This window comes from Notolepis coatsorum, assembly GCF_963971535.1.
Source record: "Notolepis coatsorum genome assembly, chromosome: 12".
In the NCBI taxonomy this organism is placed as follows: domain Eukaryota; kingdom Metazoa; phylum Chordata; class Actinopteri; order Aulopiformes; family Paralepididae; genus Notolepis; species Notolepis coatsorum.
In genome coordinates this window covers 67,450,138-67,467,577 of record NC_140176.1, presented here as the reverse complement: position 1 = coordinate 67,467,577, position 17,440 = coordinate 67,450,138, and the positions used below count along the sequence as shown (strand labels likewise).

Below are 17,440 nucleotides of genomic sequence, written 5' to 3'. Positions count from 1 at the left end.
CAATGCTCTATTGTCTTTGGCTGGGGGGAGACGGTCAATATTTCTTATTTCTTGTATCACGTAGTCCCATATGCGTCCATAACGCTGGTCGAGGGCCACTAGAGCCGCGGAGTATGGGGTGCTTGAGTTGGAATATGCCAGCGCTATATTATGCGCTCTGGGCACCTTGAGATGCTTGAGGAGGATGGCATATTTGTACGACTCATCAGGGACGTCGGACATCATAGTCTCTAAGCACATCCGTAATTCCGTGTACTGTGCTCTGTCCTCGTGCGTAAAGTCTGGGAACGTCGGTGTGCCAAGGTACGATGCCATGGATGGCTGGCACATCGGTGAGCGTTGGGGAAGAGGCCTCCTGGGCGAGTCTCCCCGTACGTGTTGTCGTGGGCTGGTACTTGGTGGGTACCAGAGGCCGGGTACCCAGGTGCTGTTCCTCGGTGCTGACTGTGCGTCAAACTCACCCGTGAGTTGAGTCGGGGGTTTGTAGCGCAGTGACTCGGGGGTGAAGTCTGGGCTGTACTGGGCCTCCTGGTCCTGAGTACGTTGCTGCTGGTGGGCTTGACCTTCCTCCTCTTCCTCTTCCTCTTCTAGGTCTTGAAGTCTTCTATTCAGTCTCTCGGCGGCGTAGGCCGGTTCTTCCCGGTTGCTGGGTCTCGTATGGACCGGTCGGGGAGGGGGTTCGGAGACGTAGATAGGATCCTTCTGTTGGCCGGGTTCCGGGTCACTTGGTCGGGTAGGGGAAGGTGCCCTAGACCCTTGTCGTGATGATGTCCTGGAGCTCCGTGCGGAGAGAGGGGGTGTCGCCCTGGCAATCAATTGTTCTATTATCTGCGCCTGCAGCCGGTCGCGCTCTGCTTCGCGCTGGGCGTGGGCTGCGTCGCGCTCTGCTTCGCGCTGGGCATGGGCTGCGTCGCGCTGTGCATCGGCGCGGTCTCTTTCAATGTTCTCCTCCGTCTGGAGGTGTCTGGTCTCCAGTCGTATGCGGTCGTCTTCACTCCTTTGTTGCGCCTGGAAGCGCTCTCGCTGGGTTGCAGAGTGTTCGCGTTCACTAAGGGCTTGCGCTTGGAGTTGCGCGTGAAGGCGCTCTCGTTGGTCTGCAGATTGTTCGCGCTCGCTCGTCTGTTGAGCCTGAAGGCGTTCTCTTTCCATGGTAGAGTGTTCCCGCTCACTTAGTTGTTGCGCCCGGAGGCGCTCTTGTTCCATGGAAGAATGTTCGCGCTCACTAAGCGTCTGTGCTTGGAGTCGATCGCGTTCAGTGGAGGCTGCCAGGGTGGCGATGAATGCCTGCGCCAGCATCTGGTCCGCTTCGCTGGGGGATGACACTGACGGAGGTGATCGGCTTCTGACAGTGCTCGTTGGAGATCTGTTCTCTTGGCGCGCCCCGAGGTCCATCTCCTGGGCGCGCTTCTCTTCTGGTCGTGTGTCGGGTTCTGTCCCTGGAGCGCTTTCTTTATCCTGGAGCTCTCCGGGGATTATACCGTTGACGTTGTCTGGGGGTATAGTCATGTCATGTCCCCCCTGGTCCCCCCTGTGAGCTTGGTCAGTTTCGTTAGAACCCACTAGGGTCTCTACTGGCAGGGTCGCCTGGTCGGTAGGATTTGACATGCTTTGACTATCCGCTTTATCTGCATTTAACGTCTGTTTAAAGCTAGGTATTAGACTGACAGCGTATTCCTCCAGATAGGGAGGTGGCTGACATCTGCGCTGCGGGCGTTCTAGCTTGGGAGAGCCGCTTGGGGAGTGTTCACCGCTGGCCATGGTTAATATCAATATTATATTAGATATTACACTGATACCATCCGGCTCGAAGGACCAATTGTAACTGAGGGGTACAATTCCCTGACTGTATTGAGAGTATGGTATATTAAACCACTACTTAGTTATGTACTTTAATTACTGGCCATACAGTACATGAATATATATGGTGAACACCCACACAAGAACACGGCATTGACACATAAAGTTCTATTTGGAGGGTATTTATTATTATCAGAGCAAGCAACGTTAGGTTACAGATTGAGAATTATACTCGCGCTTGTAAGGCGAAGAACACACGTAAAGTAAGTCAAGAGCGTAAGTCAATGAGAATAGTAAGATGGGTCTAAACTGATGCCACCTGTAGCATAGCAATTACATAAGGCACACTAGTACCAGCTGGAGACACTGGGGGGTTCCCTCCGGGTGTAAGGCCGGCAGGGTAGAGGAATGTTCGGGTGCAAAGTCTGGGTCAACGCGGAATAACGAGGCTCCAGATACAGGAGCCAGTGCAGTACTCCCTTGATCAGTAGACAAAGCAACAGCTATAATCCAGTATGCTCGACAGCATGGATGAAAGCTAGCCAGCCTCTTCCTAGAGGCGGGTTCAAGTGATGCTCCTCACGGGGGGTAGATCCCACACGATAGTGGGGTAGACGGTTCTCTGCTCCAGCAGTCACGGTACCAAAGCAATATAATCCAACCAGAAAAGGTTCTGCAGTCGCCGGAGTAGGTTCTCCGGTGTACATATCCAACGGTTCTCGTCTAGGACTCCTCGGGTGGGGGCACGAGTTTAGGCCGCCCAGCCTGGATAAGTGCACTAGCTATATACACGACGAACCGGTGGTAATGCTGGTCACTGAAGAACGGTAGCCGCACGATACACTATAAATGATAGACTATTACTTCACATTAGAATAAGTCGAACTCAACGGTACTGCGTTAAACTCTGACACTTTAGCAGTCTATTCGCACGCGGTTCTCAAGGCTCTATTCAGAGGCAAAGTTGCCCACTTCACTGCACGTTGTCTCGTGGTGAAGGCTTTACTAGTAATGAACGAATTGCTGCTGTTTCCACCTGCGCCGTATTTATACGTAAGGTGAATTATCTAGTGCCAACCTCAGTTCTGTCTCGTATTACTGCGCAAACCTGGACATGTTGAGACATGCCTTGGCGTTGCCTTTGAACTTGCCATTGGGGGTATGGTCGTTGGCGCCTAGGGGTCGCTGTCCAATAGGAGAACGAATATTATGGTCTGGTTTGTACCCAGGTAAAGGGATATTCCGTGTATATATACAAATAATATACAAGGGATATCAAACGATATACAAATATTATACAAGGGATCTCAAGCAATAAATATATATATTCGGTTTAATCTGACCCTTTGTAACAGTATGTGTGCATGTCTGTGTGTGTGTGCGTACACGTACCAGTACACAAGAAAGGTAGAGCAAGACAGAAAGAGACAGACATGGCCAGAGAAGTAGACATATACTGTATTTCTGTGTGCAATATTTATTTGTCTCCTTCTCTGGCTATACTAATATGATGTATTTTTGTGTGCAATATTTCCTTGTCTCCTTCTCTGGCTATACTAATATGATGTATTTCTGTGTGCAATATTTCTTTGTCTCCTTCTCTGGCTATACTAATATGATGTATTTCTGTGTGCAATATTTATTTGTCTCCTTCTCTGGCTATACTAATATGATGTATTTCTTAGTGCTGTCAGGCGATTAAAAAAAAATCGAATTAATTACAGGATTTGTAATTAATTAATCTAATTAATCGCATTTGAATCGCATTACCATTTTATGCCTCATATTCTATATTCTATAATCATATTTCAAATTGCATGTGTCCGGATGGCAGAATTCAGTACTGTATCTACAAAACCTTCTGTTTAATCATCTTCCATCTATTAATTTGCTTAGATTTTTCAGGTCTGGTCAATTTGAGCATGGTGTTATTCACAGTCAAAGATAAAAAACAATTTATTGATATTCTCATTTGGTTCATTACAATTTACTCAAAATAAAATGTTCATTCAATCAATCACCACGCAGATTGATTGATTGAATGAAAATGTTAACAGATTGCAGAATGGGTACAATACAGTACGGCTCAATACACACAATTGTTAAGGGAATGCAGACCAGAGAAAGACTTTCGTCAGGGTCCCCCATTTTCAATTCATAATGAATTGTAAGTAAGGGTGCAACTTGCACCGTGCAATCCATTCTTTGTGGATCTAGCCAGGGGTGCAGTCGTAATATGGGCGGAGGCCAAACGGTATCCTATTATTATGCAAAGTCTAGGCACTTATCACCTAGACTTTGCATAATAATAGGATGCGCGCACTTCGAAGCCCAAACGCCGTTTGACCGCGGTTGCCCAGCACTGCACCACTGGATCTAGCCCACAGTATTTCTGACACTGGGAATACATTCCCTGAGATTCATACAGTAGATGTCCCTAGAATCAGATACCAAGAACATGCAAATGGACCAAATTAAAAAAAATCTGTAAATGTGTATTCTACATGCTTATGGAATGAATGAGATACAAAGAAAATATTATTATAAAAAAAAAAAGAAAAAAAAAAATTTTAGTTAATTTTCATAACGCGATTATTTGCTGTGTAATTAATTAATCTAATTAACGCGATAAACTAACAGCCCTAGTATTTCTGTGTGCAATATTTCTTTGTCTCCTTCTCTGGCTATACTAATATGATGTATTTCTGTGTGCAATATTTCTTTGTCTCCTTCTCTGGCTATACTAATATGATGTATTTCTGTGTGCAATATTTCTTTGTCTCCTTCTCTGACTATACTAATATGATGTACTATTTCTATATGCAATATTTCTTTTAGTATATTAATGTAAATACTAGGGGTGGACCGGTGTACAGAAATCACGGTTCACGATTTTTAGGGTCACAGTTTTGGGTTTAGTATGGTTCAGCGTAGGGCTGGGCAATAAAACGATAACAATAACTATAGCGATAAATTATTTCCTCGAAATAAACATAAAACGTGGTCACAAAGTTTCGATATATCGATTTTCCAAGCTTGGATATGAGCACACGCACTAACAACCAATCAGTGAAGGAGATGGCCGACAGTGAGGGAGACCCGCGGTGCACCTCTGGGTAGAGAGGTAGGACTCCAGTAGTAAACAAGGCTGGCTAGGATAATTAGCTTGCACGCCGCTATTTTATAGTTTACGTGCCGAGTGGGTGTGTGGCGTGAATTCTGAGGCCACGGTTAGAGTAGTGTGGGGTATGCGGTGGACGTCGTTGCAATGTATTGGGGCGGAACAGAGTATTTTAGGGTGATATTTAGTACATTGGAAACAAGGCTGGCTAGGATAATTAGCTTGCACGCCGCTATTTTATAGTTTACGTGCCGAGTGGGAGTGTGGCGTGAATTCTGAGGCCACGGTTAGAGTAGTGTGGGGTATGCGGTGGACGTCGTTGCAATGTATTGGGGCTGAACGGAGTATTTTAGGGTGATATTTAGTACATTGGAAACAAGGCTGGCTAGGATCATTAGCTTGCACGCCGCTATTTTATAGTTTACGTGCCGAGTGGGTGTGTGGCGTGAATTCTGAGGCCACGGTTAGAGTAGTGTTGGGTATGCGGTGGACGTCGTTGCAATGTATTGGGGCTGAACGGAGTATTTTAGGGTGATATAGTTAGTACATTGTCATGGGATACACCGCTTGCTCTGGCTAACTGCTAACGTACGCGCCGCGCGGACTGATGACGACATCAACTCGAGACATTCGCAGCAGCAAAACAAGTCTATTAATAGCCCGTCCATCGGCGCCGGGCATAAGAAGTTAATTAAACTTGACAGAAATTATATCGACGATAATTATCGATATCGAGTTATATGAAAATTATTTTATAATTTTATCGCGATAACGTTTTTGGCCAGCCCTTTCTCTCGTTTCTCTCCAGCCCTTCAGCGGAGAATCTTTCATTTTTCTCACTCCGGTGTAATCTGAGAGTTGTGGGCAGTCTGGTAACTTTTCTCTGGAGTCTATCTCTCCCTGTAGCCTACAGTATATAGTGGACATGTTGGATAACTCCTGAGTCTATCTCTCCCTGTAGCCTACAGTATATAGTGGACATGTTGGATAACTCCTGAGTCTATCTCTCCCTGTAGCCTACAGTATATAGTGGACATGTTGGATAACTCCTGAGTCTATCTCTCCCTGTAGCCTACAGTATATAGTGGACATGTTGGATCATTCTTTGACAAATCTGCATTGTGTCATGACCTGTTGCTGAAGTGACGAAGTGATGAATGTTGTGGCTCGACGTTATGCCCCGAAATAACAAACACGACTGCATTGGGCTGCATATATTCTGCTATAAATAACAACATTAAGGATTTGATTATGGATTTTGCCATAATGTGTAAATTCATTGAGGAGAATAAGTTGTTTTTGCATTCCTGGATCTGTCCTTCTCCGGACTGGAGCAATGCGACCTGACCCGTCCTGGCTATGAAGAGAGAGCGTGATGAATTGTTTCGCTCGTGGAAGAAGCTCATGTCAAATTCTCCTCCAAAATGAAGAAAGAAGTGAGTAAATTGTGACATTAAACAAAGAAATTAGTGTGTTCCATAGACTGTGAAAAAGTCTTATTGTGAAGTGACGCTCTCGCTCTCTCTTGACTGTTCAGAGGCAATACACAGTTACAACTATGCAACCCGATGACAATAATTGTTTTGGGATTAGGGGAAAGGTTATAATGAAGGATTCTGATTACATAAAAGTTTGATGTGATTCGAATAAACCACTTTGAATTCGTTCTAACTTGATTTGGGGAAGAAGTGACAGCCCTAGTGTCTACTGCTGTTGCTTACTGTAGCTCAACTTGTCAGCTAGGGATGGACAGCAGTCTCCACCTCCCCACACCCACCTCTCTCCATACTAAAGGTATAATGATGGGCATGAGTAATGTTTTCCCACATTGAGTACTCGCATGAAGTACTCCAGTAGTGCATGCCCATCCCTAATAACGATCTCAATAAAGAAGCAAACATTTGAAAACAAATTACCTTCAATACAGTGTATCAAAAGATCAAACTGTATCAACAACTCTCCTTCTCATAATATCTCTCCTCCTCCCTATAGGTCTCAGTTTAACTGGTGGTATGGTTTTAGCCCAGCAGAGTTTTAGCCTGAATCCTATCATTCTGTTGTGAGGAGGACATGTGATAATTGGACTTACTAATGTGTTCCGTTTTTGTGTCTCAAATCTCAGCCTATGAACCCGTGTAGGTTCTGTCGGAGCCCAAACAGAGCCCGTACCATGGGCCCAAGCCCGATTAAAAACCTGAATAACTTTTTTTATTTTTATTTTTTTGTCACACGGAGGCTGCTGTTCTGGTGTTGTTCTTATAATGAGTGCCCAGCATGTTCAGCACCTTGGACAGCACCAGGTGACCACTGACAGCTAGCTGTACATTCAGCCCACGGACAGCTAGAGCCAGACAGCTCCCAGTCTGCACAGTCTGTGTCTGCACACTCCGTGCCTTGGAGCTGCTGGGACGCCTTCAGACAGGCAACACTGGTATTAAAACAAGTGCGCCGGCGCTTTACAGGAGCCCAGGAGGTGGTTCAGTTGTCGAGCGTATGGATGAACAGGTCCAGAGTTGCAGCTTGGCCAGTTGTGTGGTGGCGAAAGCAATTGAGGACACTGAACACGCACACACACATGTGTCACGGACCAATGAACCCACAGAGCACAGTTGCTATAGAGGTAATACATGCTTGGCGCCACAATCTCTGACTAACTGTCCATGAGCAAGACCCTGCGCTGCAGGCGACCCTGTGCTCTGACCTCTCTCCGGTGACATTGCGTGGGGAACTGTGTGTGCGTGTGTGTGTGTGTGTGTGTGTGTGTGTGTGTGTGTGTGTGTGTGTGTGTGTGTGTGTCTGTGTGTGTGTGTGTGTGTGTGTGTGTGTGTGTGTGTGTGTGTGTGTGTGTGTGTGTGTGTGTGTGTGTGTGTGTGTCTGTCTGTCTGTCTGTCTGTGTGTGTGTGTGTGTGTGTGTGTGTGTGTGTGTGTGTGTGTATCCAGGAGCGATAATGTGAAAACACAAGAGTACTTGTGTAAATTGACAATAAAGTAATCTTAATCTTAATCTTTGCATAATGTTATACAAAGCAAACAGGATTGTAACATTGGATAAATTAACTTGTTTGCTATGCCTCATTGGTAGAGAAAAAAAGATGCATGACAGAACTCCATTATACAGATGAAGCTTGCATCATTACTTCTTTTTGTGTGATCGGACAGAGTAATGAAAAATCTATGAGAGTGAAACAATTGGCTAATCGTTTTGAAAATGATTGCTTTTCATTAACACTGGCAATAAGAGACAGTGCATCATTGAGAAACAAGGGGATTCTCAGAAAAAAATTAGGGCTGCCTCCTCTTAGTCAAATTAATCGGTCCATTTTGACTTAAAAGTGAAAATCCACCTTAAAATATGTTTCTTTCTCTAATACAGTACAGCTCAGTTTCAAGACAAGATTCTAGTGATGATGTCATCAAGAGACGAATCCTGGAGCTGTAGGAATAGTGGACCTGCTCCCAGGACAGTATGACAGTACCCATGGTGATTGTACTGGGATGGCGTACATTTCCCGAATCAGAGCTGCAATCCTTTGTTGAAATCTGGATTCTGTATTTAGCGACCTCTAGGCAAAACAGCCCCTCTTGGTACTGCACTTTGTTTACATTTCTTGTGTTTTGGTCTTGTAGGATAATAATATTTAGATAGGAATAGAGTCAAATGACTTGCTCACTCAGTGGATCCAGTTAGTGAGGTTTATTAACCAGATCAATCAAATCATTACAACAATAGAGAATATGGCTGGAGATCTTACCTAAACAGACCAGCTCCGTCAGTCAGGTAAAAAGATCCCTCTCCCCAGTTGGGGGAGCGGTTAACTACCAGGTCACAACAAAAGGCGGGGGGGGGGGGGGGGGGGGGGGGGGGGGTTGGAAGGGAGGGGGCGTTATTTACACACAGGTTAAGAGGTCTTGGCGATATATTCCACAGTCTGATGTGTGGCTTGGAGTCGAGTGGGGTTGCTACTGCTGGCCACATCTCAGGACCTGCCAAAAGAGGCCTGGAGAAATTCTCACTGTAATAAGTTAAAAGAAGAGTGACTTTTATGAATCCCCTTGGGGGGGAAATCGTCCTCTGCATTTGACCCACTCTAACTGTTTAGGAGCAGTGGGCAGCCACATGGTGTAGTGCCCGGCGGGCCAACTCCAGTTGTGATGCCAGTAACTTGGTCAAGGGCAATAGCAGGGATATACAGTATGCCATGTAATAATGTAATACTAGAAAGGAAATCCCCACCAGGTGGCAGCCATCCATTTATTTTCTAGTAGCCTACATGTTAGGTGGGCTTAAGTGTACGGGGCGGGGCAAATCCTCAGTATTCCTACACTATAACACTATGACACTATTACACACTATTAGGATATTACACTAAATACAAACTATTATACTATTACACAGTAGGGCTGACCTTCGATTCTTTTTTTGGAATTCGAAGCTTCGGGGCCGAGATTCGATTTTAATTCGAAGCTTCGGAATAATTTTTTTTTTTTTTATTAAAATCTTTTTTTATTATACTTTTAAAAAAAAATTATGTTGTGGGACTTGTACAGCACGTTGTTAAACTTTGTCAGTGCTGTAAAGTTGAATTTTCTTTTTTAAATCTTAGACAAACTAAACACTTTACTTCCATGAAATATTGTAAGCCGTCATTTGAGGCTTTATAAAAGCAGCACAATGAACACAAATCTGTCAGTGCCGAGTCCGACCTCATCTTAAATAACAAACAGCATTGCTTGTTGTAGTTAACAAAGAGAGGCAGAGTTGATTTTGCAAAAAAATAAAATAATAATAATAATAATATTCATACTGTATTAAGACAGCCCTATTACACAGTATTACCTGGGTGGACGGACAGACATACAGTATAAGACACACACACACACACACACACACACACACACACACACACACACACACACACACACACACACACACACACACACACACACACACACACACACACACACACACACACACACACACACACACACACACACACACACACACACACACACACACACACACACACACACACACACACACACACACACACATACATATACGTAGCTTTGATCTATATGATCTTTGAAGAGTGACAAACACAGAAGCAGAAAGGGTCAGATTTTGTGGAAGCAACATTTGAATGAGCTGGAGGCTTCAGAAGAGGGAATACAGCAACGGAGAGCTAAGAGGGAGAAACTGGGTGAGGGCTGCCGTCACGACCATGGAGGCACTACTGAAGATAGAACTAACATCCTTACCAAAGATTCGTGGCGTGCACACGCGGCCAACATTCAACAATGCCCGAATTAAGCTGACCACAACGCTGAATTACACTGACCAGATCAACAGTACAGCTCTGTGACTTGTTTTAACAAGTTTGTTTTTCGGATAACAATAACAGTATTGTTATAATTTATGACCTATAATCTGGTGTTGGCTAGATGGGATCATCATTTTGTTAGTAGGATAAATTCATTGTTTGGCCTTTTCGTCAGACTATGTTGACAATAAATGCTATTATCCTCCTTTACCTTATGGGGTTATTGTCTCTACAACAACAATACAGTAACAACAAAAGGAATCACACGACACACCCCAATCATCACTCTTCTCCACTCCCGTCACAAGCGGCAGTGGCCATCTCCATCAAGGTTACCGTGATAACACACATTTCGGCGGGAATTATCCTTTTGTGTGTTTACTTGTTATCACTTTGGCAACCGGCTCAGTTTCGTCGTGCTTAACAAGACATTCAGGAGGCTGAAACGAGGAAGAACACGGCCATTAAAATGGTAACCAGCTGCTCCAGGCAGCGCCTCGCCTCCCACAGGGCCGGCTCCATCGCGGCATCGATGGTGAGCGTCTGTCTGCGCGCACAATTCTGATTCGGGGGTAGAAATAGGCATACAATGGATATCAACGGAGTCCGCTATTTTACGGCGTACGGTGTCCTTGAGTTAGCTTTCAAAATCGAATTTATTGTTATTATTATGCTAATTGTGGTAATCTACCCGGACGGCGTGTTACGATGGTGGCTTCGGGGCATCACCAGAATACTGATGATGAGGTGGTTTCACGGAGAGGAGAGGAGTGAGCGGTTGTGCCGCGTGGCCGTGGGCTACCGCTGAGGGTTAAAGTGATGATGAACCAGAAACGTACATGCAGGCTCTCACAGCCTCAGCGATCTGGAGGAGCGGCAAATGTGATAAGAATTCATACTCGGAGGCCAATCCTATTTGGCTGGGGAAAAGGACCGTAATGAAGAAGGATTTCTTAGTCTGAAAATGTGCGTTCATTAAGAATTCTGAAGGCTATACACAGCATTGCGTGTAGAAGTGACGGATGTGCTCGAGAAAACCAGGGATAGGGAAAGTATAAATCCTGGCAAAAATACGTAAATGTTTTAAAAAAAAATCGATCTCCAGCCTGTCCCCTCCGAAGCCTATAATAGCAAATCCTATCAACAGTTCTGTGAGCTTACAGTTCTGCACATCATCTAGCTGCGGTGGAAATGACACCCAAAACGAAGATGAAATAATCTGATCTCTCCACCGCTTCCTCCTCTCCTCTTCCTCCTCCTCTCCTCGTTAGCTGTGTTGAATGGTGAACAAAAAAGATATGCACAGATCAAGCGCAGGTCCTGTCAACAGCACACCCAAAAAAACAGCTATATATAGTCCAGTACCATGCCTCCTAAGTAACGACGTGCATAATTTCCTGACTGCTCTTCCTGTGTGCACCATTAATAAATCAGTACTAATGAGCTGATCCAAGTGACTTATTGCAGCATTCTGCTGATGACAAAACGCACAGCTGACTGTACTCGCTAGTTGATGTGTCAAACAGAGAGCTGTTTCAGTGATCTGAGTGGAGGGATGGATGGTTAACACCCAGATGTGTGCCGTTAACGCTGTGACGCTCGTAACTCCGCTCACCGGGGCTCATTCACTTGCAAATGAGCAGACTTGTTGAGGATTCTGCAGGGTCGCAGCGAGCGACAGGAACAGGACCGCCGCGAGAGAAGGCCGCTCATCCATCAGTACACAGCGGGGACCACTGGTTCAATCAAACACTCAGGCTGCACTGTCTCCTTATATCATTGCATAAATGACATGTTCCGGTCTCCCATTCATTGGCCCTAATGACGCCGTGCTTGCGGTATAACACACTGGAAGCCGGCTTTCCGCTTCCTAATTCCAGCCAGTAAAAAGCTGCACACATCAAGGGTACGAGCCAAGATTTCACAGCTGCGCCTTCCCCAGGAGTGATCTGAGATGGTATGATTGGAGGAGACAGATCCATTGGGCACAGGGTTACTCTCCGACTCCGCCGTCCTCCATCTGTATAAAACCCTCACATCGCTGCACCGTGTTCATTCCCCTCAATGCAAGCGCGGCGACATGTGCTTAACCTGTCACTGTGACGACGTGGTCTTTTATCTTTTTGTTTAGCTTTTCTTCCCCCTCTCCTTTGTTGGCTGCCGATGTTTACACCCCGTCAAAAAAACGACAACACACTGCCTTTTGAAGTCTTTGTGGCAAATTGTAATAATAGCAGCATCTACTCTTTGGGCCGCATTCATCGATCACAAAGGAATGGAGGTCGGATAGAGTTGCAGGTAATTTTGCAGCTGCTGGAAGTACATAATGTGTTACGTTCTGGTTGCTGACTGCTGTCTGGAACCACCCACCATTCTGTCATCTGTCACTTGGCTACTGTCACCTGTCTCCCCTGTCACTTAGTGCTGTCACTTAGGGTATGGTTCCTGATTGGCTGTCACGGGGGTTTGTGTGGAATCTTAGAATGTGGGTCTATTTAACCTTCCTATCTTCTGCTTGATCTCGATCAGGTCTTCATTATAGCGTTCGGAGATAATGCGGGCAGTTCCGGTTCTGGACCACCACTAAGGTCCATTATCTTATCCCCTCTTCTTCCTGCCACTCGGCATTGTATCCTAGTATTACTCTTTGTGTTCTTTACTATTAAAACGAACCTGCTTAAGAGTACACCATCTCCGTCTCTGTGATTGCATACCACAATTGGAACTCACCTACCTCCATCCTGACAGAAGACCTGACCATCAGAGTTCCATGGATGCAATCATGGAGATGCTCCAGGCGCAGAGGAGTGCGCAGGAGCGAATGGAAGGACACCAGCAGCTTGTCAGCGCCGAGTTGGTTCGGCTGGGCGGGCTCGTTAGCTGGTCGCAGGAGACGGCGCATTCGTCGCTGCTCACGGCCCAGCAGGCGCAAGTCGAGGTGGCGCGTCTCACATCACCAGCCACACCTGAACGAATCTATCCCCCCCAAATCGGCAGCCCCTCTCGGCTAGAGACATTCACCCTATATTGTGCCATGCAGTGCATGTGTGCACTACCTACTATCTGTTGATACAATTATATATAAAACGATATATTGTATATAATATATTTTAGGCAGTTTCGTGGCATGAATTGCATTTCGCTGTATTTCGCTGTAGACCGCAGCAGCTGGTGATAGAAATATAGCCTATATTTCTATCACCAGCTGCTGCGGTCTACAGCGAAATACAATTCATGCCACGAAACTGCCTAAAATATATTATATACAATATATCGTTTTATATATAATTGTATCAACAGATAGTGATATTATGTGGGATATTATGTATAAAATGTAGAAATGAATATGACTGGCCTCCTTCCCTCAGAGCGAGCCCGCACCGAGAACTGCCGGCGATAAGGGGGCGTGCTAGCGTAGGGTCACGTGGGCGTCGTGGCCAATCAGAGGAACCCGGAAACCGAGCGGCGTTGTAGAAGGCATAGACGCTGGGGGGCCTGGGTTAAGGAGAACAATAACACTGGACATTCTCTACCTCCTTTCAATGGTCTCATACCACCCTCTAGTGGTCACCAGCAGATGGTGCAGGCCGGCACATTAACCATGTCGACAAATGTAATTAATATAATTAATAGTATGATTAATGTGATTTCATGGTGTGTGCTGTTGTTGACTTTCCCTCCCCTTGTTTGATGTTGTTCCCCTGTCTGGTTGTGTTTTGGTAATTATGCTTTTGTGTCCTTGTGGTTGATGATTTGTTTTAGACTGGCTTGCCAGCTGTTGTCAATTTGTAATTAGTCGGATATTTAAGTGTGTGTCTCCCTCTCCTCGTCGTGGCGTCATTTCCTACAGTTCCCTGTTTCCTGTCCACGTCGTTGCTCTCCCTTGGTTGACTCTAGTAAGTGTAGTATTTTGTTTGCCTGTTTGTTTTACGTTTTCTCCAGTGTATTGTTCTAGTGCCAGCTCGGCTGCGCCGTTTACTTTCTTTTGTTTTTTCTCTAAGTCTTTTGTTTATCGTACCAGCAAGGCTGTGTCGTGTTTGTCCTATTTTCGTGTAGTGCTTGTGAACTTAAAGTAAAGTCTTTATTCTACACGAATCCTGCCGTCTCTGCCTCTCATCATCATTGTCCGCAGTATTGGGTTCTCTCTCCTCTCCACACTACCCCCACTCGTAACAACTACTACTTTTAATAACCATTTTTTACTGCAGCAATATGCGCATATGTTCTTCATTATATGCTTAAATGTGCCTAAAGTCCATGGGCGGGATCCACAAAGGGTTTGCACGGCTTTTTCCGACGCAAAGCCGGTGCATATCGCTCTGAAACTCTGTTCGGTATCCACAGAGACGCTCAACGGGTGAAATGAGGTGGCAACTGCGTTCCGTCAGCATTGCGTCCGGTGCAATTGGCGCGTATTTAAATGAGGTAACATGGGCGGAACATGTCCCCTTTCTATGTAAATTAGCCTTATCCAAATCTGCTCCGTATCCACAAAGGCCGGCGCCAATTACACCGACCAGTTAATGCTACACACCTACCGTCTTCACAGACATGGTGGTAAATAAGCGCAAATCCCTAAGTGCCATAAAGAGGCATCATGCCAGCGTCACTGCCAGCATCACAGGTGATCATGGCAGCAGTAATTGTTGCCAGACGCAGGCATCGTAATGACAGGCGTGACCGTGAACGAATATTTCAAAGGAGAATATCACTCTGGATGAAATCAAGGATAATATTGAGCCAGCCACCCAGAGATCCCATGTAATAGTATTTATTATTTAAATATTGTTATTTAACCTCTTAAGCCCGGAGCCCTATTTTCTGAAAATCCGCCTAAAATACATACCTAAGTAAATGGAAGATTGCTCCACTTCTACAAGGTCCATTTGCATGTTCTTAGTATCTAGGGACATCTATGGACCTCAGTGAATGTATGAAAAATTGTGGCGTTAAAAGAATTGTGCGTTAACGCGTTAATATCGCGTTAACTTTGACTATGCCACCTTACATTTCGTGCTGTATTGAGGTTTTATTGGAACACCAGAAAATAGATCTTATAAACGGTATATGATTTGTTCGAGAAATATGCAGCTCCAGGCCGAGATAGCCTTCACAAAGTGGCGTGATTTGCTCGTAGTCTGGCAGTGAACGCTATTATAAATGAGGCTATAAATGACTGACTATGCCACCTTACATTTCATCCTGTACTAAGTTAAGCACAATAGAATATAATAGAATTATGAAATTAAATATAGGCCAGGGCTTTACAACTTAATAAAGATATTGAATACAATTAAATGGGATATAAACTAAATTAAATATAGCACAATAGAATCTAGTACAGTGACAAATGACAAAAGATACAGGATGCAATGTGTCATGAAAATACAAATTAACACTTTGAGTGCCAACGACGAGATTTCTCATCCTAACTCGCCATGCGTTGAGTGCCAATGACGAGATATCTCGTTATTTAAACGTTATTTCTTTTATTAGCGATATCCATTCATTTTTCATCCATCCAGCCTAACGTTATCATTGGGAATGGCTCTGAGCTCGAAAAGGGCAAATACCGCCGCCTATCGTCTCCCGGATGGTAATGGACATCATTGGATTGGATTGAGTGGCCATGTGCATCAGAAAAAAACTCCCGTCCAGGGTTTCCCCATCTTTGGCAAGCAGTGTCTGTTAACACATTCACTGGGGAGGCTCGGAGCAGCTTTCGATTATGTGTTTCGGACTATAACGTTGGATCAATAAACGTGATCAATATTTGGAATGGTGATCAGGAATTGGATTAATCTTTTTGCAGAACATCTGATGTGAGGTAAGGACTCTATTTTACCAGTATTGGGTTAATCAGATGTTTTTTTCATAGCGATCACAACGTGTCTGTGTGTGTGTGTGTGTGCGTGTATGACGTTAGCGCTGACCAGGTCATGGATAATATATTTTTCAGCCTGCTTCTCTAGCGTGTACAGTACACATATACCGATAATCTAGCGTTTATTTGAAAACGATTCATAAATCAGCCGAAAAAAGATAACGTGTTTTGTGTATTCCACTAAAGGGCTATTATCGCGGAATTTCTGTGAAATTACTAGAACTCTCCGAAACTATACCGTATTCAAAACGGTATAAAACGGAAATGTACCAATGAAAAAACTATCAGTTTCATACATGTTGACTGCAAGCAAGTCATTGATAAGCGAGGGGTGTTTTAGACCCATAGCCATAATTTAAGATATAGTTTAAGCGTTCGCAAATATCCCCGACCTCCCATTGACTAAAGCGCTGGCACTCAAGGGGTCAAGTCAAGTCAAGTCAAGAGTTTTATTTGTCACGGCATACAAGTATACAATGAAATGCGGGGGGTCTGGGCAAAGGGGTGTGGCACCCAATGTGTTAAGCAAGCTCTATACATTACGAAGTAAACTAAATACTAGGGATGTCCGATATATTCGGCCTACCGATATTATTGGCCGATATTGGCATAAAAAGTGATATCGGAAAATATCTGTATCGGTTTTCAAAATCTTTTCTTTTTTTACATTTATTTAACCTTTATTTACCCAGGCAAGCAAGTAAGAACAAATTATTATTTTATTTATTGTCAAAGTATGCACAATGTTGTGTTAATTACACGACAAGAGATATGTAATGTTAATTACCTGAAATTATTCAGTTTTTTGGGGGGGGGGGGGAAACCCTGCATATATCGGTATCGGTTGATATTGGTTGATATCGGTATCGGAAATTAAGAGTTGGACAATATCGGTATATCGGTATCGGTAAAAAAGCCAATATCGAGCATCCCTACTAAATACAATACGAAATGAACGGAATACTAATGGTGAAAAATACGTTATGCATAATGTATTTTTCACCATTAGTATTCCGTTCATTTCGTATTGTATTTAATTTACTTCGTAATGTATAGAGCTTGCTTAATTTGTATTTTGTGTCTATGCCTCATTTCGGGCTTATTTTTCCTCTTCCTGATATCTGCCAACAGCGCTGTCAGGATTGCAGACTGCTCCGCGAGCCAAATGCGCTAGATCAGATCAGGCGCAAACTCCACACATAATGGGCGTGTCTGCGCTGGTATCTCATCCGCGCAATGTCCTTAGTGGATAGCTCGCAAAGACGGAGCAGTTAAGTTCCACAGCGCAATCCATTCTTAATGGATACCACACACACA

General features: G+C 44.5%; 1 protein-coding gene across 1 annotated transcript in view; it reads right to left on the bottom strand.

Moving 5' to 3' along the window:
* dpp6a (dipeptidyl-peptidase 6a) overlaps positions 1-17,440 on the bottom strand; it is a gene marked incomplete at both ends in the record, with an annotated part of 272,276 nt that overhangs the window by 115,082 nt on the left and 139,754 nt on the right. The window lies entirely within an intron of this gene.